Source organism: Pleuronectes platessa, chromosome 13 (genome assembly GCF_947347685.1).
Source record: "Pleuronectes platessa chromosome 13, fPlePla1.1, whole genome shotgun sequence".
Taxonomy (NCBI): Eukaryota; Metazoa; Chordata; class Actinopteri; order Pleuronectiformes; family Pleuronectidae; genus Pleuronectes; species Pleuronectes platessa.
In genome coordinates this window covers 19,872,334-19,896,841 of record NC_070638.1, presented here as the reverse complement: position 1 = coordinate 19,896,841, position 24,508 = coordinate 19,872,334, and the positions used below count along the sequence as shown (strand labels likewise).

General features: G+C 42.4%; 2 non-coding genes across 2 annotated transcripts; both read right to left on the bottom strand.

Moving 5' to 3' along the window:
- Window positions 1-21,637: 21,637 nt before the first annotated feature.
- Window positions 21,638-21,730, bottom strand: trnar-ucu (transfer RNA arginine (anticodon UCU)). Its single transcript has 2 exons — window positions 21,694-21,730; window positions 21,638-21,673 (listed from the first exon to the last, which is right to left on the bottom strand). It is a non-coding gene; the product is annotated as a tRNA-Arg (tRNA).
- Window positions 21,731-23,094: 1,364 nt separating this feature from the next.
- On the bottom strand, window positions 23,095-23,187 carry trnar-ucu (transfer RNA arginine (anticodon UCU)). The gene is made up of 2 exons: window positions 23,151-23,187; window positions 23,095-23,130 (listed from the first exon to the last, which is right to left on the bottom strand). It is a non-coding gene; the product is annotated as a tRNA-Arg (tRNA).
- Window positions 23,188-24,508: the final 1,321 nt, after the last annotated feature.

Genomic DNA, 24,508 nt, shown 5'->3' with positions numbered 1-24,508 from the left:
AGACCTGGAAAGACCAGCCACCTATTAAATGTGTTGTTTCTCTATTTGGGATGTTACAGAGAGCACAGGAAAGAATGTTTTGAGGTTCTCACTAGATAACCCTGCATAGGTTGGCAAGACTTCATTAATTAAGAGGATCAACACAAGGAGACATGTTTTTTTCTCTTTTACAGTTAAAAAATGAAAATTTGACACAAGTTGAGATGGTGTCAAGATCCACATGTGCGAGTGACAAAACTCAACGTTGAATTACTGAATATATAGTGTTGTGCAATTGCATTGGATGTTAAGTTCTGGTTCTCGAGCTACCTCGGCCTGTGATTCAGATGTTTTGTGAGTCAGTCAGGAAGCATCTGAGTGATTTGTACTTTCTAAAGAATGTGAAAACCATACTTTAGAAAGTACAGCGAGCATGTTGTCCAAACAGAGTGAAATAATGTCCAAATTGCAGTTTTAATCTTCCTTGTGCCCTCCTTTTTTTTGCCATGCTGCCCTCTGCTGGCTGACTTGTTTTCAACAGTTGTCTTCAGTCACTGCTTGATGCAGCAAAATAGGCTTTGTATATTTGTTTCTGTTGTAAGTCAAGTTATGGGAGGAGTTGATGTGTGTACTTGGTATTTACAGTATCCAATAGCTATGAAGCTCCCCCATGACCCCAAGGCAAAGTTTACAGGAATTAACTCAACATGGAAAATTGCAATGACTATCATCTCTCTGTTGTTGACGACATTTCGCTGCCAACCTCGCCTACGCCCATGGATTTCAGAATCAGAATCAAGTTTAATTGGCCAAGTTAGTTGTACAAACAAGGAATTTGACATGGTGAAGTGACTCTCAATGTTCTTACATAGAATACACATAACACAAAACAAAACAAACAATGTGATGGTCTAAGAAAAAGAAAGAAATGAAGTGCAGGGATAAATATTGAATGGTATGAGTATTACAGTTGTACAGTGAGGGTGAAATAAATAATATAATTAAATATAATTACAATATAATATAACTTCGGGAGTATTTGTACAGTGGTTATTATAAAGAACCAGGGTTATTGCACAGTGCCACGGTGGATTGGCTGTTCAGGAGTGAGACGGCGTGGGGGAAGAAACTGTTTTTGTGTCTGGAGGTTTTAGTGAACAGAGATCTGTAGCGCCTCCCGGAGGGGAGGAGATGGAATAGGTTGTGTCCTGCCCGTTTCCTGACTCTGGAAGTGTACAGGTCCTGGATGGTGGGCAGGTTGGCACCGATGATCTTTCCCGCAGACCTGACTGTCCGTTGGAGTCTATTCTTATCCAGTTTGGTGGCCGATCCAAACCAGACAGTTGTGGATGTGCAAAGAACAGACTTGATGACTGCAGTGTAGAACAGGATTAGCAGCTTCTGAGGCAGGTTGTGCTTCCTAAGCTGGCGCAGAAAGTACAACCTCTGCTGGGCCTTCTTGAGGATTTTATTGATGTTGGGTTCCCACTTCAGGTTCCGGGAGATTGTTGATCCCAGAAACCTGAATGATTCCACAGCTAACACAGTATTGTTGAGTATGGTGAGGGGGTGCAGTGCTGGGGGGCTCCTCCTGAAGTCCGCGTGTTCAGCTCTAGTTTGTTTCGACCGCACCACAGGACCAGCTGTTTAACCTCCCGCCTATATGCAGACTCATCATTATCCTGGATGAGGCCGATGACTGATGTGTCATCTGCAAATTTGAGGATTTAACAGATTCAAAAAGAAATTGGGCATATGGCAAAAGTGTACCTGCTTAATCAAGACAAGGCCACAGGCTTACATTTCTTTAACTTTTTTTTAATGGGGCCTTTAAAGTTAGTGTAGGGAAAAGGGACAGTTTATGAGCGCTGTCTTAATTCAACTTCACCTAATTTCTTCATCTTGCTCACCTTCAGACCAGTCGGCACTACTTGTATGTAATAAACCTCACAAACTTACTGCGAGAAAGACATCAAGTGAGGGAGTCTCTATGTGATCTCACACCCAGAGGCAGATAAAACCCAGCTACTCGCCTCCCGTCAGGAGACATCAGCGGCTGTTTGAAGAGCGTGCCTCTGAATTGGTCCAGCAGGGACGGTTATTGAATGTCGAGGACATGTCAAGTTTGACATTTTAAAGAGCAAGTGGTTGGCATTTGTCTCTGCACCAGGCCCGGCCCTGGCACTTCATGTACCATGTAGAGCTGCTGGCAGGAAATGGGAGAAAGAGGAAAGTTTACATATCGGCACAGACAGATGAACATCGCTTACCGGAGTGCACACGAGACGGGCAGCTGTGATCCTGCTGCAATTGTTTCAGTGACATCGGAAGTCTTTGATGTCTCTGCATACTCTGAATCAAAGGGATCTACAAATACACACTTCTTTGGTTGACTGACAACAAGGAAACAACTATTGTGAACTGTGTAACTTTGAGACCAGAAATTATGTCTGCAAAATTTTGGATTTGTCATATTTTTATGATTCAGAAAAATAGATTTAACATTAATTGTGAAAGATGTATTCAGATTCTTTTCTTCAGAAAAGTTATGCAATAAGTCAATATAAAAAAAAGGAAAATGTTCCAATATCAATTCTACTTACAGAACTAACAATCATTTTTTGCTGCTACACTTAAATGTTTTCATGGAATTAAATGAAATGATCATTAAATGTTTTCTTGGTTACTGTAGTATTATTGCATTGCTTTGCAAACAGAAGTAATTATTTTAATGACATCAATCAAGTACAATAAGTCGACAAAGGTTTTTGTACAATAAGTCAAAACATGGTTTTCTAATTGCTTTATGCTAACACCATAATACATTGCAGAACTACATTGATACACTACAGCTTGTAATGTAAAACAATAATTGTTGGAGAACGATCCATTGAAAATGTATAAATCTAACAACTGTAATGTTTTGTATCTTAATCTTTTATCAGAATCAGAATTATTTTTATTGCCATGTATATTTGCACATACAGGAAATTGACTTGGTGTGGTTTGTGCACTTTACAAACAACAAATTAAAAAACACAATATCGATCAATATAACAATATATAAAAAAAAACAATAATAATAATAGATCATGAAGTGATACAAATTCATCTACATTTGTGTAAAATAATCAGCTAGATTTTTATAAAAAGTACAAGTAAGCCTCCTAATGGTGGTGATTGTAAGTATGGCTCTCAGCTATATGTCAATCAAATATGTTCCCTGAAATCTATAGGATGACATTTAATATAACACCAAAAGTAAACCCCCGAAACTTGTACGTAAGTTCAACACTGACAATCAAGCTTTCTATTAGACCTTTAGATTCATCACAGCGAGAACAGATTCAGAGCAAACGTACACAATCGTCCTTCATCACACCGAGACATTTAGCCACAGCAGGAAACATGTGTAAGTCAAATTAATGAAGGCTTAATGCTTTCAGTTTCCCGCCTGGCACAGTTCTGGTGGCTCCCTGTCCCACTGTCACGTCTCACTGGCACACGCGAACAGAACAGAGCCACAGGCTGTGTTGTTAATGACACCTGTGCTTTCCCCACTGTGACAACTAAAACCTGCACATTAGAGTCAAATACAGCTCTCAGCAATTCATTAGTTTCAGCTCACGTAGGCACCTGGAACCTGAACAAACGGTGGAACGGCTTTAATCATTCTCTCATGTTAAACCCCCAGAGATCTCTTGAAGTATTTTTTTTCTGTACTTTTACATACATTTAATTAAACTCATACTGTACTGTGATCAATCGTATTGACATTATAAATATCTTACATACCACAGGGAATTTAGTTTGTCTCTTGTCTTTATATCTAGATTTCATTCATTCTTGAAAACAGTAAATCCAATGTTGGCAGATAAGTGCCAATCCTAATACTATTTGCAAATCATTTTGAATGAATTGCAACAATATGATTTACTTACAAAATATATATAAATATATCCTAATGCTTTCATATCATCTGTAAAGTAATACAGGGAAACCAAGGAGCACAAATGGCGTCTGAGCGCTGCAACATCCAAGAGGCAAACACAACGCTTGAATGGCATTTTATCCATCCAGTGTTTCTGAGGTTCCTAAAGAGGGCAGCATTGCCTCACAGTTCCCATCATGCAACATTTCACTGAGGCCTCAACTGCGCTTCAGTACGAGCGGGATCAGGTTCAGCAGTGGATGTTTTATAGGGCTCCTGAGGGAGAAAGGCTTTGTAACGTGACCCTCCAAAGCAATTTCTGTGCATTCTGGCTCACCTTAAAAATTGGGAAAAGTTGAACACTGTGTAGTTTATTTATTCATGAAGAACTTCTGCAGATAAACAGCAACATTTGTTTCACATAATCATTCTCTTCGCCTTTCTCCGATTTTTTTCATGAAACCTCCAAAAAAGACAAAACAGCTTCACATCAAATATAAAGTAGGAATAGGAATGTGTCTTTTCAGCTCTGAGTGGGAGATGAAGATATGAACAGAGAAGAGCCGAAAATGGATGGGAAGACAGCGTCATCATATCACCCCCCCCCCCCCCCCCCCCCCCACACACACACACACACACCCCCACACACACACATACGAACGCACTGAAAGAAGAAATTACCCCGTGGAAGTTAATGAAGTCTCACAAGTTGATGAGGGGAAAATTGCGGCGAAGAGGGGTCAGCGCTTTCTCTTTAGCCTTTCCCTCTTCCGAGGAAAATGGCTGCGGTCAAGATCCATACTTTTAGAGGACGCCGAGCACTCCAACGCAGAGATGGAGTGAGAGGGGGGGGGGGGGGGGGGGGGGGGCACACCGAGATTAATGGTATTAAGTGGTAGCACTTGGCAATGCGGTAACATATCGTCTATGTTCTCTATTCCACGCTGATAGTTTCATAGACCTTGGCTTTACACATTGACTTTTAGCTGTGATTTACAGGATTCAAATAAGCCGAGCGGCTCTTTATCATCGCAGGACCTGCAGGACATCTTCAGCCTGGAGTCACATCAGTGGCAGTTTTATCACAAAATACAATCAACACCTTGAAACAGGGTAATGTTTCCCTTCTCCTCTCTGGTTATCACGCAAAGCCCAAAACCGACTCTTTTAATAAAAAAGAAATCTGTTTATTCTTGGCAACAATTTGTCCTTGGTTTAATGTCAGTACGATTTGAAGAAATGTGGCTATTTATGTACACGTTGACATTTTGGATGGGACCCTCTGAGCCCACTTTCTAGATCATTGGGTGGGGATGTGCAGTATTTTATCTGACAGGCGCACAGAAGTATCAGATAGGATCTAATGGCAAATCTCTGTGTCCCTGTCTCCGCTGATCTGGACTGATTTTGTATTATGTTTGACATTTTGATTTTTGGTCTGACATACTGTGATTTTCTGGCCAGCGATAACAGTGATTTTTCCCAGCAGAGTGCTTCTTTACCCAGATGGTCTAAAATAAGGTAAAACAAAAGTGCTGTGTTTGCAATAATGAATGTTGTTCCCAAGAGTTTGTGTTAGGTAAACACTTTTTGATTTCACTTTGATTTCCCTTTTCTCAATCTTTATAGTCCTCTTATTTGTATCTCTCTTTACACACACACACACACACACACACACACGCACACACACACACACACACACACACACACACACACACACACACACACACACACACACACACACACACACACTCCAGGCGGGTCGTGCTGTCTTTTACAGGTGACACACGTGGCGTTGAAACCTCGCCTCTCTCTCTCGCTCCACGGGACCGGCCCTGTGATCAAGTTGAGCAGGGAGCCGACGAGAAGTCACTCAAGTTGCCCTCTCTACACTCTAATGAGCAAAGTGTCCCATGGAAGCTAAGTCTGAGACAGCATGGGAGCTCCCACAAGCCCATGTGAACACTCACACAGTATACACACACAAAGAGGACTCTATGCGTCACAAGTGCAGGCGGGCACCTTCAATGGGATGAAATGCAGAGGATCAGGACCAAAGTCCTGTCCGCCTTTGAGAAACTTTAAAAGGTGTCCTGGTGTTTTGGATTGAAGCAAGAAGTGAAAACTGCGTTTATAAGTGTGTGTGTGTGTGTGTGTGTGTGTGTGTGTGTGTGTGTGTGTGTGTGTGTGTGTGTGTGTGTGTGTGTGTGTGTGTGTGTGTGTGTGTGTGTGTGTGTGTGTGTGTGTGTGTGTGTGTGTGTGTGTGTGTGTGTGTGTGGTGTGAGAAGGGAATCAGCTTGTTGGACCAGACAGGGAGCCGTCATCAAAATCTCCTCTGGTCTATCTCAGCCCCTCAGCCCTCTACTTAAGACCAAAAGAGGCAAAAAAAATGCGATGGAATGTTGGATAAAGAATAAAAAACACAGAAAGACATAGAGAGAGAGAGAGAGAGAGAGAGAGAGAGAGGATGATGGAGAGTGAGAGGAACAGCAGTGTAGAAACCCCTCAGCGTGTGTGCAGCCTCCCTCCCATCGTGTGGTTCAGCAGGCTGCCTCTCACAGCCTATTCAAAGCGAGTGTGTGTTCGTGAAGGAGTGTGTGTTTGGTGCGTGTGTGTGTGTGTGTATGTTTCTTCACAGATGTCCTTGAACAGAGCCCCCTCAGCTCTGCGGATCCCTGCTGCCACTGGAGAACATTTGACAAGCAGCAGGCTCTTGTTAGAGCGCTGTCAAATTAAAGGTGTGTGTGTAAGTCTGAGAACGTGTGTGCGCGCGTGTGTCTGTGTGTATGCGTGCGTGTGCAGATGTGTGCGTTTCAGAGGCTCTATTCAGAGCCCTGTCAAATTAAAACTACCAAACAAACTGTGCATGTCACACAGACAGGCCAAGTCGCGTCTATGATGGCAGTGGTAGGCCTAGGGCTGCTTTGTCTGTGTTTGTTTGTGGGTGAATATATGTATGTTTGTGTGTGTTTGTGTGTGGGTGAAAAGGATACTAGGATTTTGTGGCATGCATTTCTTTTATATGCATCTTTCACTTGTTTGAAATAAACAAATACATATGTGTGACGGAAGAATCTAATGAGGTGGGTCTAAAAGGGAAACGAGTGTCACACACACACACACTCAGCTTTACCATACTGAAGATTTATGTCTCTATTCTGAGGATTTTAAATGATCAGAAGTTGGGGCCAAGAAGGTTCGGGATTCACATCCTGGCTTGAGCCGGGGTCTTTCTCTGTGGAGACTACTCCGGCTTCCTCCCACAGTCTGAAGACATGCACACTGGGGTAATTGGAGACTTTAAATTGAGAGTGAATGGTTGTTTTTCTCTACATGTCGGCTCTATGATAGACTGGTGACCAGTCCAGGATGCAGCCAGCCTCCTGCCCAACTTCAGCTGGGATTGGCCCCAGCCCCCCTACAACCCCTGAAAAGAATGAGCAGCATAGATCATGGATGGATAGTGTGCAGAAGTCATTAAGGGAAAATAATTGTATAATATATATAGAATATCAAAATCAGTGATCAGGTACTGCTTATTTTTATAATTGTTACAATATGACACACACATTTTCCAGTCACATTATTACCTTTCCATTTCAATTTGAAGTTTATTGATGTTTTTCAGTAATAAAGATTAAATAATATAATGAACATCAGATGAATGATTTAAAAAAAAAACAACGGAGAGCTTCAGGTTTCCTGCAAGCAGTGTGGACAGACACAGATGCAAGCAACCTTTATGTTTGAACCCTGCATCATTTGCAGGGTATCCCACTTGGTGTGCGCATGTGTGTGTGTGTGTGGTGTGTTTGTGTGTGTGCCTGTGTGCAGTTTGACAAGCAAAATATGAGACAAATCCTCCAAACTAAAGTCAATTTGTGGCTCATTACATATTTAAGAAGGCAGTGGTCCCCAACCTTGGGTTTGTGACCTCACACTGGGATGCAAACAAAATAAGAGAGGCCACAAAGTGATTAATAGGATATGAAAGCCCAAAAAAAGGAAACCCAAATATTTCCATTACATGTTTTGCTGCCAGAGTTTAATCTGGGGAGTGGATGTGATATTACTACTTCTGTAAATATGACCCATGTTTAAACATGAATCAGAATGATGCAGACAAAAACAAGAAATCATTAAAAAAAACAACTCTCCACAAATGCAGTTTACTAAAGATGATGATGGAAGTAGGAGGAAAAGCCCTTGCACTTCATTTTCTGTTAAACCACAACTTTGTGGTTTTAAATGTAATCTTTTTGTTTGGTTGTTTTTATTGTTAAGTCTTTGTCCAAATAACAAGATAGAGCATCATCATTAGTGAGATTTAGAGTCTTACACAGATTTTGGTCACAGCCAGACGAGCTGTATACTGATGCAGTCTTTATGCTAAGCTAACGGGCTGCTGGTTCTACTTTTATTTGCATAGGTATTCACTCACAAAGCAGGCAGTCTTCGTAAACTTCATAGACCACCTCCTCTGAAGGATACAGACCCTGAATTGAGTCACTGTTATTGAGAGAGGCAACTATTGCCACAAAACGAAATAAGTATAATTCTAACAAATCTAACTATTCAATCAAGGGCTGACTTAGGCAAGGAACAAGGAACCCATAACTCTATACTTCGTTGGAAACCACAGGTTGGGGACTAGAATGTGTATTTGGTTTAGTCCTGGACTGATGGTCCAATTTCCTAAGTAACGGTGAAAAGAGGGATGCTAATTCGTGATGGTATTAGTACAGGTGGGTGTATGTTTGCCTCTCTCTGTGTGCATATAGCAGTGTTATGTACTGCAGAGGCTGTGTTAGTGTTTAAACCTCGCCTCCATTAGCAAAATGTTATGATTTATGCAGTTGCTTGCAAACTAATATCTTTAGAATTTTTTTTTTCTTCCTTTATCTTGTAGCTGCAAAGCCGATTCATCTTAAAGAGTGATGAGGGGAGGTTGCTCTCTATGCAAAACGCATTAAAGCTAAATGAGGAGTCTATTACTCAAATATGGCTGATAATCCGTTAGCTAAAGACCCCTGGCCGCTAACTAAGCAGATTAAGATATGTCAGTGCCACCGTGACCAGGATGACAACAGTACACTACTTATGATCTAACACACACACACATACACACACATGGGGGAACACCTTGCTGTATTACATATAACCTCACTTCTGCTTGGCTATTGCGCACTCACACACACACAAACACTTCCAGATATGCAAATGCACTTGTATCCCATGCTTTCTCATACACACACACACACACAAGCACACACATATAGAGAAACACACGTGTCGTCCACACCCCCACTACTTATCTACATACACTGTCTCCTTGCCAGCTCACTTCATAGAATTAATTCTCTCTTCTCCGCCCACTCTGTTGTGCTGTGTGTGTGTGTGTGTGTGTGTGTGTTTGTGTGTGTTTCTGAGAGCCATGCACAGGGGACTCGTGAAGAGGCCGCGTTTGTATGAACATGGACAATTCATCATGGCTTGATTAACATACACGATTTTGTCTCCCTCTTCTCCTCTCTGTGTTTTGGTCCTGTGGTGATAATTACAAATAATTTATTCCTCCTGGTTAATTAACAGGTATTCTCCACACACAGTCCCAGGAAACACTGTGTTCTTTAGGACTGTGTGTGAAGCCAGGTCATTTGATCTTGCTGTACGTTTATTAGTCAAAACAAAATATTTGCTCACAGATATGAAATCACTTGAAGCAGGCTGCTGTCGGCTTTAAGGAAGTTATAAGATTCTGAGATTCTGCTTTTGCCCGAGCGGTGTGGACTTAAATCGACCCCTGAGAAAACAAAGCTCACATGGAAATTCAAATAAGAGAATTCGGATTCAGCAGCAGTGTGATGTGCCAAAAAGTCACAGCCACTTAACAAGAGGAGAAGCAGTTTGTGTTCTCTCCTCACATTTTACAATTCATGTTTCTCTTGTTAGTAATTCCACTTAAGTACTTGAAATACTGATAATCTGATTGCTCGACCAGATCATACTAAATGTATGTAATCTGTTGGTCCAACTGAGGTGCAGGGTTCAGCCTCTGTAACAAGGAGCTAAAGATGTTATACTTTCATATTATTATCTAAAGGTCTTTTAGAATCAGATTCTCCGAACAATCTCACAAGTTTTTCCTCGCATACCCCAACTGAATTCTCCGGAGAATGTCTGAAAAAGCCAATGCATGTGAGAGTGCAGGAGGATAATGTCTGGAGGATTCACGGAAAGTGAGTGGCTGCATTGACACTGTTTCTAATATGCAATGGATGCAAAACTGAAAAAAATCTAAAAGATCAAAAAGAGGTGACATACACGTACAAGATGCAGAGGAATAGGTTAAATTGTGCCGTAAACAGAATCATGTTATTTCAGCAGCAGAATTCATATGTCCTGCCTCCTGCACGCTTTTGTGTCAAAAATAGCATTGTTTTTGTGGCTTGTGGCTGCTGATGAAGATCACGACTTTTCACAAATTACCCTTGTCCAAAATATATGATTTTAACAAAATGTTAAACAGCCTAATTGGTATTCACAGCCCCTTTTGCAGTTTCTTAGAATGGGACTCAGATAATCATTACGCCCTTTTCTTCTTCAACAATCCACCAGAAGCATGCGCAAATACCAATAAGCCCCTAGATAAGTAATTCAGAGAAGAATATGCCCAGTGTTGTGGCCATTGTGGCTCAGTTAAGATTCGGTGTGAAGCCCAGCTGCAGACAGTAGATGGCCCAGGGCAGACATCAGTGTCCACATCACTCCAGACCTTGGAGCTGGATGACCTGTGCTGGGCCTGTCTTGTTTCCAATGGCCGTTTGTTACTAATTAATGGACTGGAGCCCATTCTCCAGTGCTGAGTGCAACACAAACCCCATGCATTAAAGATGACCATGCCTCCCTCTGCTGCCAGAGCTGGGAGGACAGAAAGATGGAGGGAGAGCGGGACAGAGAGGGAAGCGACAAAACAGAACAACATGCACCCGCAACACTGTAACATGACATTAGAACATAACATTAGAATATGATGGATAAGAACAAATTGGTGTTAGATTTGAGAGGCCAAAGTTTGACCACACCATGGCAAAATACTAGGGCTGTGAAATGATTAAAATTTTTAATCAAATTAATCACAGGTTTCTATGGATTAATCATGATTAATCACATTACCGATTTTTTCGGAATTTTTTTGTGAAAACAAGATTTATGACATTTAACTTTTCTTTTGTGCTGCAACTCAGCAGTTCTTCAGCAGTTATCATTGCTTTTCCATATGGAACATTAATATAATCTTCATCCTAAACAGAATTCGGGTTCCTTAGCCATTGTGTGGTTGAATAAAACTTTTTTTTTTAAATCAAACAGAAATTATTTGAGCTTCTTAGCCATAGGATGGTTGACATTTTTTATATTTTTTGTCACACAACCATTAACCACACCATGATACAATCTAATGCCTCTAAAGGCCCTCTTAGCTACTCTGTCTTTAGCCAGTTGGTGAGGCAAACTAACTTGTTCAAATTCTCTGACAGTAAAGCTGACCGCTTCTTTTGCACAATGTGTGCGGCGAGTGATAACGTCTTCTCGCAGAGTGTGCATATCACCTTGGTTTTACTGAATGTTCGATCTTTGTTTTTTTGGAACACGATCTTCCCGTCCAGAAGGTCCTCAGGTTCATCAGAATTATCCATGTTGTTTGTTTGTTTGAATGGCAGCTGCCGTCTGACTGCATTACGCCGGGTTCACACCGGATGCGGAAGCGACGCCGAAGCGTGGCGTAAGCGCTAATCCCTGGCGCGCCGGCGCTTGGCTGGTCACACCGGACGCGGTAGCGACGCCGAAGCGCCGCGCATTACTAATAATATCACATACTTCTGCTGTTATCAGCCTGCAGTAAAAACGGCATTTAATCATTTTTTTCAAGCATATACTTACTTGTTGCTCCAACATTAACTGCAACAGCGTCCCAACATGTGTCTTTTTTGGTGTTGTCTTTATACAACATATGCTGAGAATCAACAACTCAAGTTACTTCTCCACTTCAATGATTCATTTAATGTCATCCATGTTGAAGAACTTCTCCGCTGTTTGCTCCGTTAAATGTCGGGTGTCGAGGGTAAATTACGTATTCTCCACTCAAGCCTATGTGGAGAATACGTAGCCGCCCCCCCCCCCCCCTCTCTCTTTTTTATCTTTATGACTGCTTGTGTGGCTGTAGTGGCTGGGCAGAGGGGGACATTTAATAATGTGGTTGGTAAAAGTGGTAAAATTAAAACTCCAAGACAACAGAACGTGAATACAAAGTATGGGATGCATATTTGATCATTTACATCATATAAAATATGTCATCTATATCGTTTAAAATCATTTTTCAGTGTGTTTCCTGTCGCGATACGCTCGCGTCAAGCGGAAAAAATAGACTCGACGCCGAAACGATCGCTTCACGGCGCTAGGCAGCCGCGGCACAACGCTACGCTTCAGCCTCCGGTGTGTTCAGCGCTGCGGTTTAACATGGGAGTGGATGGGAGCCAGAGGATTGGCGCTGCGCTTACGCCTCGCTTCGGCGTCGCTTCCGCGTCCGGTGTGAACCCGGCGGCGGCGACTAGTGCAGAGGCGGCGGAATTGGAAGGTCCTTCTGCGCATGCGTTAAATGCGTTAAAAAAAAACAAAAACGAATTAATCCTGTAATTTAATCATAACGCGTTAACGCGTTATTTTTCACAGCTCTACAAAATACATAACTTATTGAATTGTGAATAGTGAAAAGAAGTAATGCATCTCTTGCAAAAAGTACGGTGGCCCTGAGAGCTCAACAAACAGCAACTTAAGAAAACACATGCAAGTTGACAAAAGACAAGCAAAGTGTTAAATTATCATTATAGAGAACGCTCTTATTGTTTTACGGTAGCACTATTGCCCGTTTGTTAGAGATGTTACGGTATCTGTTTGTATCACTGGTGTCAGTTGGTCCCCGTTACCTGTGCACTTAACGGATGAACAGAGCCGGTGTTCAGGAAAAAATAAAGTACTTTTGAAGGAGACGCTTTGCTCATACTTTTTACGCTAAGTGGGGAAGAATAACTTAACACAAAGTAAGAAAACATCTTCATCAATTTCACAACAAAACACAACACATTACAGAAACGCGCAGCAAATAGACAAACGCGCAGCAAATAGAGAAACGTGCAGCAAATAGACAAATGCGCAGCAAGTAGAGGAGAAAACACAACGGAAGTGTTTCCAGAGGACAGCTAAAAGTGATGGACACTGCTGCCACAAAAACGTTCAATACACCATACAAATTCGGTTCCACACAGGGTTCGGCCGCCCGCGGCTCTGGAGCCCATTGCGGCTCTTCAGCCCCTCTGCAGTGGCTGTACAGTACAGTGTTGAGCATATGTTTTGCAAACGCTGAACTTAACGAATCAGTTTTCATATTATTAACGTTAATGTTTTCATATTATTAACGTGAACGTTACGATGAACGTGAGTGAACGTGACGTTAATTTTTTAAATCATCACCGTATCAGGCCATCATGAAATACCAGGAGCGGGCGAGTGTGTGTGTGTGTGTGTGTGTGTGTGCGTGTGTCCCGGCGCTCCGACCCCGCCCACTTACTCGGAGAGACCCATCTGATCACGGAAGATGATCCGATCTAGAGACATGTCGTCTTCTGTTAAACTGAATAAACAGAGCTAACAAGCAAGCCCCTGTTTGTGAGGCAATATATTGTCCATAGTGTGCAGGGGTACGAAACCTTTACAATCAAAAGAGCGAGTGGGCGGGGTCGGAGCCCCGGGACCCGGGACCTACACAGTCTATGCCCGGGACCGGAGCGCTCGCTACACACACACACACACACACACACAAACACACTCGCCCGCTCCTGGTATTTCATGATGGCCTGATACGATGATGATTAAAAAAATTAACGTGACGTTCACTCACGTTCATCGTAACGTTCACGTTAATAATATGAAAACTGATTCGTTTGCGAAACATATGAACACCACCTGAACTGTACAGCCACTGCAGAGGGGCCGAAGAGCCGCGATGGGCTCCAGAGCCACGGGTGGCCGAACCCTGTGTAGAGCCGGATTTGTATGGTGTATTGGACGTTTTTGTGGCAGCAGTGTCCATCACTTTTAGCTGTCCTCTGGAAACACTTCCGTTGTGTTTTCTCCTCTACTTGCTGCGCATTTGTCTATTTGCTGCACGTTTCTCTATTTGCTGCGCGTTTGTCTATTTGCAGCGCGTTTGTCTATTTGCTGCGCGTTTCTGTAATGTGTTGTGTTGTGTTGTGAAATTGATGAAGATGTTTTCTTACTTTGCTTGTGTTTTGTCAACTTGCATGTGTTTTCTTAAGTTGCTGTTCGTTGAGCTCTCAGGGCCACCGTAAAAAAGAATATTAAAAGGATTTATTTAAATATTAATGAACTGTTATTTTCATATGATGTCCTTGAATAATATAAAATAAACTTCTTGTTGCATGTGCAAATATTACCTTATTTAAGTCCTTGCTACTTTAATCTTTACTCCTTACACCGACTAACTACTTAAAACTCATAAGGCAGGACAAGACATTGAGATAAATTTCTTCAAAGCCTGTGGTTTCACTCAGCAACCAAGACTTCCCTTAAGTACCTAACCGAGGATCTGAAAATGAAAAAAATTGATGTCTACTCAGCAGGGGACGCTGTTAAATTGAAAAACATGCTATTGAGCGGAACTATGGAAGTCGAGACAAGATGGACTAGGACCAAGAAATCTTGAATGTAGAACCTGCTGTGTGAAAGGTAGAAAGTCAAAGCCCAACCCCCACATGACTGCAAGGCAGCTACAGGAGGGTTTAGCCGACACAGAAGTGTTCGGACACCCATCGATTGTGCATTCCATGTTGAGGGACATTGCTACAGCTCAATTTAACTTGCAACTAAGTAATTATTCTAGAACCAGAAGCTCCTGAGATGTTCAGCTCAATTCAAGAACATGGAGTTTGGATTTTTAAATGGAAAGTGATTTTGTTTATAAAAGTAAAGTTGTTTCATTAAATGGCAACATTGGGAAATAATCTCCAGTTTACCAAAGGAATTCAGGCGTCAGGAAACTCAGGATTTCTTTTGAAACAAAATGATTTGTTCCTGTTGTTGGTTGTTTTTCTTAAATTGATCAAATATAAGCCATTCTCTGTGTTTTCTGGCCCCCTTAATATTCGAACTACAGCATTATTAAGTATTTAGGGTTGCCTTAGAAAGGTCTCATGAGATTGGACTTGCCCTTTAAGACTGAAAGCGTCCTTGGTGGCCATCATCACACATCCACACACAAACTGAAAGCCACACACACTGTAGCACACGTTAATGCATAAATTGCCATTATCTGAGCTGCCGCCGGTGGCAGAAGCGCCCCCACCAAGATCACCTCAGCTGACAAAAGTTAATTTGCACTAATGATGTTTTACTCCTCTCATTACCTTAAATCATCTCCTTCCCTTCCCCTCCCTCCCTCCTTCCCTTCATCACAGAGAGAGAAAGAGCAAGAGATGCAAATAGAAAGGTATGGAAAGAGAGGAGAAGAACTAGAGAGAGAGGGAGCCAAAGTGAAACAGTGTGGGTAGAGTGGCTGAGAGAGAGAGAGAGAGCAGTCAGCAGTTTGTAATTGTTATGGCGTTGGATGAAGTTGATGCTCAATCGAGCTCTCTCACCGCCCGCTGTTAAATATTTAACACTGTCGTATAATTATCAAAGCTACTCAAGTTAATTTTTGATTGAAGTCATGTGCACGCTGTACAGTCCACTGCAGCATTGTATTTATGTTGTGGGCTTAAGTGGTGGACTTTGTAATGATAACGGAGTCTCAGATTAACAAGTGTAGAGTGTTTAATGAGTAAATTAGTTTTTTATCATGGGGGTTATAGTTTTATGAGTGGAGTAATGTAATGAGCGTTAAGATGCATTTCAGCCAAACTTCTGCCTCACAGGTGTCAGTCCTGCTTTAGCCTGTTGTTGAAGTGTCTTTGTTTTAGTTCCATTCATTTCTTTATACTGTGAATCGCTGATAATTATACAAGAGTGTTTTGAATGCAACAGTATTACCGTGAAGAAACTAGTGTTTTCAAAGATGGCTGACATTGCAGCTCCACAAAAGTGAAGCCAAAGCATCTCAATCGCCTCCTGGTAGCTGCCTGCATTATAACTCATACATTCTACCTTTTCCTTGTTAGTGGATGGAACGTAAACCAAACAAAAAAGGCATGTCAAATTATTTTTTTCTTAAAGATGGTTCCTCACAATGGTGTATGTTCAGGTTTGTGGGGGTTTGGTTACAATTAGAACAAAGAACACTACTTCAGGCTTGGAAGAAGGCAGAGAAACACGAGAGGGGAGGTCTGAAAGCCTTATGGAATCAGGTCTACAGCAGCCTAACATCACATCAGAAAGAGAGTCAATGCTTAGAATTCCTAAAATATCCTTTCAGGATGGCCAGAAGCTTGCTTGAAGAAAGATGGAGTGGCACGTGAGAGGGCAGTTCTCAGATACCAGAAACTATCTTTCTCCTGGGTCCCCTGGCTGTGTGCCCCAACTAACTGCTCCATCCACAGAGTTGAAGTAAATGACGTGGTAAGAAGAGCAAGGTCTAGCTCTGCCCCTGGGTCGAATGGTATCCCACACAAGCTTGAAAAAAGATGCCCTCAGGTCCTTAAAGAGCTATGGCAACTGATGAGGGTGATCTGGAACAACTGGACAATTTCAAAGCATCGCTCTGCTAAATGTGGAAGGAAAGACTTTGTTCTCTGTGATCATCATGAGGATAACCAAGATCCTCCTATACAATAACTATATCGACACAAGCTGCCAGAAAGCTGGAGTCCCTCTCAGATTGTTCAGAACACGCTAAACTAAACTGGGATCAGATTCAGTCCACCAAGAGAGACAAGAAGGACCTCCATGTTGTATGACTGGACTTAGAAAATACCTACAGGTCTGTTCCACATCAGCTGATTAGTTTTCCCTGGACTTCTTCCATATACAAGTCTATGTCAAGAACCTTGAGTCAGTCAACAATCGCCGAGAGCTACTATTTTGATCTGAAGATTTGCCACTTGCTGCAGGACTATACAACCAACTGACAGCAACTTGACAGGAGAATAGCAATGGAATGTTCCATTTCACCGATACTATTTATAGCATTTTTGGAGCGCATCCTGATTGGAGTGAGGACAATGGCCAAAGGAGTGCGCAACAGTGCAGGTCAACGGTTGCCATCCCTCCTTTGCTTCACAGATGATGTATACGCCGACAGACAACAGCTGCATGCGCAGCAAGGCTCCTTAAAAGTCATGAAGACCTACTGTCCAAGGCCAGGATAAAAAAAAAACTGCCAAATGCAGCAGCCTCTCAATCTGCCAGGGTATACGACTGATCTCACAGACAAGCACATGGCAACTAGAGTCACAGACCAAGTGAAAGGGTGTTACCTTCTTTGCAAGTCTGTTATCAGTTCAACTACCTGTCACACTCTGCCAATGTATAATGTGGCCACTGATGATGTGCAAAATAACAACAACAACAGTCGCAAAACTGGATGCCAAAGCAAACAAATATATCCAGAAGTGGCTAAGAATTGCGAGGTGCCTCTTCAATGTTGCGCTGTTTGGAAGAACTGCACTACAGTAGCCACTGAAGAACATAACCCTTGGGTACAAGCTGGAGAAGAGCAGGTTGGTGCTGGAACTTAGACAGTCAAGTGATCAACTGGTCAGGAATGCATGTACAAAGATGAGACATGGGAAATTATGGAAGGCTGAAGACTGCGTAGACAATGCCATCTCTAGACTGAAGCACCAAGAAATTGTCAGAAGAATTTAACAATGAAGAAGTTGCCTTGGCTGGGGAGAACAACAGATGCTCATGTCCAAGGTGGAAAAAGTACGGCGGCATTCACCCAAGGCTATTGGGATGGAGTGAGCTGTGGAAGATCCATCAGTCAAGACTGAGATTTTTAATAAGAGCCACAAATGACAGACCAGCCAATCTGGCAAAAATGGTTTGGTTCAGATGAGAGATGTGGCCTGTGTGCAATGGCCCAGGTAAATCTTCACCATATACTCTGTGGCTGCAAGACTGTCTTGGCCCAGGCCTATTAAAGATAGAGGCATGAACAGGTGCTAAGGAAGCTGGCAGAACACACAGAGAACATGAGAGTACTGGCAAACAAGAAGCCCAAGCATCGTCAGAAACAATGTGCCCATTTCGTAACAGTTGGACAGAGTCTGTGAAGAGCTGCCCCTCAGAGGACAGAACATCAGTCCTGGTCCCAGGAAATGACAGGTCAATGACATCACCTCCACCACTCTGAGACCTGACATCGTCCTTTGGTCGGCAACACAGAAGGGTGTCCTGATAGTTGGCTGACAATTCCATGGGAAGGGAGCTCTTCCTGAGAGACATTGGCTTTTCACGGCAGGGAAAGACTGACAAGTCCTCAAATAACTCTCTGAAGAAGCAGAAAAGGGGGGTTTGGGGCATTTTAGCTGTCAAAGAAGAGACAAGAGCTGGAGGAGACAAGAGGCCACGTAATGGAATCACCTGAAAATCTAAAGCCTTTCTGTTGGAGAGGGAGAATCTCTAATGTATTGTTGCATTTTCGTTCTACTGACAAGTAGCTAACTATCACGACAGTGCTTTTCGTAAATAGGACAGAGAGAAGAGCCTATCATAGTATATTAGCATGTTATATCCACTTTAACGCGCTGCTTGGATATTAACGACTCAAAGAAGAGACTAGGTTGTTATAAATTAAATGACAGGTTTCCACAGCACAATTGCTTCTTAGATTATTTAAACTCACTATACTTTATTGGCGTGAACAAAGTCAATATTGGCAATTTGTCAAGGACAATACAATCCAATAATGAGATGAGGAAAAAAATAAAAGAATATTAATTGTGTGACCTTACTGTCGTGTTCACATCAAAGCTAACGAGCTTGCTGTTTGATAGTTAGCAAGTACCCCTCACTAACGTTACGAATTACAATCTTTGCTCTTTGTTCTCAGGCTCGGATAGAAAGTCAATATTGATTTAATGGGCCTGGTTCATGGTAATCACATATGTAAACGGTGTGGATTCACCTCTACTGTAAAGCATCAGTCCCCAGAGTTTGCAGAGAATGCTCCTCAGACAAAGTCATGTGCCAGCGACCCTTCCCTCGCATCAACTCTGAAACCTCGCAGTCATTAGCAGCCGATTGATGAGGGAAGTGGTATTAGTCTGAAAACATTTGCAGCTCATCCGGAGAAGAGGCCATTTTTACAATTGGTTTAGGGGGTTATGAATGGGTGCATGTTCTGTTCGTAATAGGCAATGTTCATTTTTTATTTGTAATTGTTTCTGGAGGAGGCTTTTAGTGAGAGATGACTAAAGATTCTATTAGAATCCACTGCTCACCTTTTCTTTCTTTTTTTCTGTCTCGCTTTCATACAGATTTGTATCTATTGCATACTTACACAACCAATAGATTATGAGTACAAACACATGTTTACTGCTACAATTTAATAAATGACTGAACGTGAGGGTTATAATTTTTTAATGACTGTCATCTTTGGTAACCCCATTGCTATCCGCCTTCTAGCATGATCGGTGGGTAAAAGGCCTTGAAGAGGTTTTGTCTTTGTTGTCTGTCCGTATCAGTTTCATCTCGATCATCATGTAGCCAGTAGCCAGGAGCATGACGGATGTCAACATGGATACAGCAGACTTTTAGTCAGTTAGTGACACAAACATGTGTTCAGTATCCCACACATAGGCACCCACCCAGTGTGATGTGAGTGATGATCAGTAGGAATGAAGGGGTGAGGGATCAGGAAGTGGCTTGCGTGATGGATCAAAGGGTTACATGACAACCAAGCGAGGACTTCCTGGTTGACAGACGCATCCCTCAAATGGACAGCACAACGTGTCATGATCTGTGTGTGTGTGTGTGTGTGTGTGTGTGTGTGTGTGAGAGAGACGAGAGAGATCAGTCCCTAAAATAGAAATAGACAGCGTCCAGTATCCAGGATGATGTGTTTTCTTCATCTCAGGTCATTCTGTCTGTCTGTGTCTTTATCTTCATCCCTTGTCTCTGATCTGTCCTTGTTTCTGTCTCTTACACACACTCCTTACCATGAACATGTTGTATTTGAGGGACCATCTCTGTGGTTGGTCAACAGGATGTTTTTTAAGCCAGTCAATAATGAATACACATGTTGAATGGAGGCCGTGCTCATATCAGAGATTTGTGTATCAGTCACAAAAAGCTGCCGTTGGCTGGGGAGAGGGGTGAAGAGGCATGAAAGTTTTTGGTTCCTCCTGCATCCGCTGAGGTAGCAGACGTGACGAGCAGTGTAACAGAGCAGTAAGAGGGAGGGGATGGAAGAAGCAAAGTGGTTTTCTGTCAAGCCTTTTCTCTTGTATTGATTTGCAGAACTTGCATATTGTAGCTGCAAGGTTCATTATAGTCTCACTTTGGAATGCTGCAGTTATTAGCATTAGTAAAACATTAAGAATACTTCCTCTCCAACAACAGACCAAGTAATCTTCTTCCCGATCAACTAAGAATCTAAAAAGACAAATCATCGCATGCTAAAGAGGGTAAACTCCAAAACTGGCCTTACTGGTTTAAAAATCAATGTACAGATTTGTTGACCCAGTCTTCCTATGTGTTCCTCTGCAATCAAATTTGAGTTGTAATCTTTAAGCCAACATTGACATGATGAAACAATGTGAATTTGAGCCTCTACAATTACCAAACATTCTATATGTCAGGGAAGATCATAATGTGAGCAAAAGCTCCAGAACAGCTACTAAAGGCATGCACTGGTGTCAAGGTCGAATAACACACCTTTCCTTTAAAACCCATTCACAAGGTTGCGTTAATGAGAAAGTGGTTTCAAAGGTAACAATCTTTAGTTATCTTACAGACAAAATAAACATGGTTGTGCAAACTACACTGCAACAGTTTTCGAGACACATTGAGCTCAGTCTTCCTTCTGCACAGGGAAGACTTTATTTGTGATTTGTTCTGGCCTTGTAGCCCATCTCCATGTATCACCATGTCCAGCGCCCTGCGGCCTTTGGGAGGGTATAGAATCACACGCACCAAACATAATAAAGGTAATTTACTGCCAAGGCAAATTCCATAGCTCTGGGCCTCCACCCCATGTTAAACAGCCAGCTGACCTTTAGCGTCTGATTTCATAAAGAGGGACACAATCCGATTAGGCCTGGATGGGAAAGGTCAAATGCACTGGCAGTTGTGACGGGAACGTCACCACGAGCTGGCTGGAGACGCATAGGATGACCGCGGCTGAGCAGACTGCAGCCCTATGCATGTCTGAGTGTGTGTGTGTGTGTGTGTGTGCATGTGAGAAAGAGAGGATGTGTGTGGGTGGTGGCGGTGGGGGCAGTGACGGCAGTTAGCCTCTGTGGCCTCTGGAGCCGTTAACAGAAAGGGCAGCATATCCGACATGGGTGGCGTGCTCCCGTTTTTATGTCCCGGTGACCACACATACTCACACACGCAAACATATACACACCCCGTGGCATGGCACCAGCTTTACCTGATAGGATCTTCTACCCGACTGAGCCTTGAAGTGCATCCCTGCTTTGTGGTGTGTGTTGATTTTCTGTCCTTGTTGGTTCTTTTCTTCTCATTTGGATGAAAAGAACAAAATTATGTCGACTCTGGTGGGACTCGAACCCACAACCTTTGAATCACTTCCTCAGTGTTGATGCTAGAAGTCCAATGCGCTATCCATTGCGCCACAGAGCCTCATATTCAAAGACTCACTGTCCAAAATTTTGTATAATGCATTTTCTAGCAAGGTAAAATATCAGCAGCCCTGATCCGAAAATAGGAAAAGTAATGTTAGGCATGAGTAATGAGCAACTGTTGACGTTTTCCATAATTACAGAGGGTAATGAGTTTAAACATGATGTAAAAAGCAAAGTAATAAATACGAGCTTTAGGAAATATGACACAATAATGAGGTGCTTCTTTATTTCAACTCATGGAGGAAGAAATCAACAAAAAACTCAACTGAACTAAACTACCAATTTCACATTTGTTTGTGTACTGCTCTACTCGCTGAGATACATTTCTGTGTATCTTCAGTGTGTGTGTGTGTGTGTGTGTTACCACAGGTAGTTTGTCTCTGGATGGTTTTGGTAGCAATTCTGTCGTCTGTTTTACGAGTTGCCCATTAAGGGGCTCACAAGGATAATGTTGATTGCACCGGCCGCTGCCAGGATATGTTGTGTGTGTGTGTCTGTGTTTGTGTGTGTGGAGGAGCCGGAGAGGTTTGATGTGCACACACGTGTATCTATATCTCAATATAAATATAAAATTGTGTATTTATTTTGTGCAAATTTGTCGCAGACTACGTAAACAAATTGGCTGCTGAGAGTCTGGGGATGTGGTGTATGTGCAGTTTCTTTTTTCATGAATGCACAGACTCGGTGTGTCTGTGCAACTGTGAGTGTGTGTCATGGTTAATGTTGATTGTGTTGGGGCACAGCGAGGCGCTGACAGTGCTGCGTCTGCTGAATGACGGAGATGATCTTAACAAGCACAGGGAGGCGGTCACCACCCCCCTGTTTACAATATGGGGGTGCTAAAGCTGTCGAGACCATAACTACTGCACACTGCTCAGTGTGTGTGTGTCTGTGTGCGTGTGTGTGTGTGCACTAATACCTCCTTGTCCCCCACCTCTTTGTTGTCACACTCCTCCTCTGCTGGATTGCCTGGCACTCCAGCTGAGAGAGACGGAGAAAGAGAGGGGGAGAGAGACCTTTTCGCTGAAGGAGCCTCTATATTCTGGAGGAATAGACAACACAGATGAGCACAGGTACACAGTCACAATGGTCTTTTAAAACGAGAACTTTGCACACTGAGTGTCCGAGTACCATGCAGCTAATGATAATTTGTGTCAATTCAATTTCAAATTCATCTGCATCTATGAAACAATGGTACTTTGAAATGTTTGTCCTGGTGAACAGGGATAAATGGCAATGCACATACAGGTGAAATAGTTTTTTTGGTTCTGACAATGGTTACGTGCAGGCTACACTGACCTATAAGTGTTTGTGCAGCCAAACCCAGGTCCTCAAGGACAAGATGTTGATGATTCATAATAACGACTCTAGTGGGACTCGAACCCACAACCTTTGAATCACTTCCCAAGTGCTGATGCTAGAAGTCCAATGCGCTGTCCATTGCGCCACAGAGCCTCATATTTGCTGCATAGCAGCTATAATTAAAAAAATATTCGGATGTTTTCATCATATATTCTTACAATGTGGTATTTGGGCCGATAACAGGTCGTTATTTTTTGCTGTGTGTTATTTTAAAGGGGGAATATCATCATGTGAAATAGAAAGGTTTACTTCAATGTTCACTAACATGTAACTGTAACAATTTACATAGTTGTTACACATTTATTTGAATTCGGTCTGTTTTAAGTACAGAAAATAGCTCTTTTCGTTAGAGTGTAGCTGCTGCAACGCCTCCTCTCCCATTGATCAAAATATTAGCATAATGGTCTGCATCTTGGGTCACTTGCTATTCTGGCTCATCCTGCAGCTTTTTGGAATCCAATAGTTGTTACTCGATGTGAAACAGCAAAATAGGAGGCCCTTAATGGCTCCATGTTAAAAGCTTGGCTCTTGTAGAGCAGCAAAAGTTAAAAGCTTTACACAGAGTTATCATAATAGGCCACGCTCCACGTCAGCCAAGTCGTCTTTCTGAAGCGAGCCTAATTTCCCATGATGATGATGATGATCGTCCGGACAACATGCTCAGGAACAATTAGCACTAGTCGCTGAATTGGACACTTTCCCCTGGTCAGGCATCGAGGGCCACGACATAAATAAGTCCCCTTGTCAGCCATTGCCAAGCGACAGCTAATGACTCTCATTAATATGCAAAACAGCAGCAATTTTTTTCTGCTTCTGTGTGTGTATGTGTGTGTGTGTGTGGGTGGGTGCGCGCGCTGTTAATCATTTTGTGCACATGGTCCGTCCAGTGCAAAGTGACCAACTCAAGAAAATTTCTAATTGTGAGTCAATTATGTCATTGAGCCCATTTAGATGTTCATTTGTATGCAAATGTGGAGGCTGCTGGGAGGGGAGAGAGGAGCTGGCATCAGACAACATGGAGGGCAGGAGTAGTCACCAAACAATGACCCGCACGCAGGAACGTTGGCCAGAGCGTGTAATGTAACTACTATTGCTAGTAATTCATAAAGTAATGTAAGTCATGAGTAATGAGCAAGTGTTGCGATTTTTCATAATTACAGATGGTAATGACATTAAAATCTTAAAAGTGAGTTTTAAACATGGTAATAAATCCGAGCTTCGGGAAATATGACAGAACATTGTGGAGCTTGTTTACCGACCACATGAGAGTAATGGATTAATTCACACACATTCAAACAGTGTATCTATGGGCTGCACTGCTTTCTATGAGAGTTAACTATGGCGTTCAGTATCTTGCCCAACAACAATATGTCATATGTGTGCTTAATTTAAATTGTCATGCTAAATTATATAT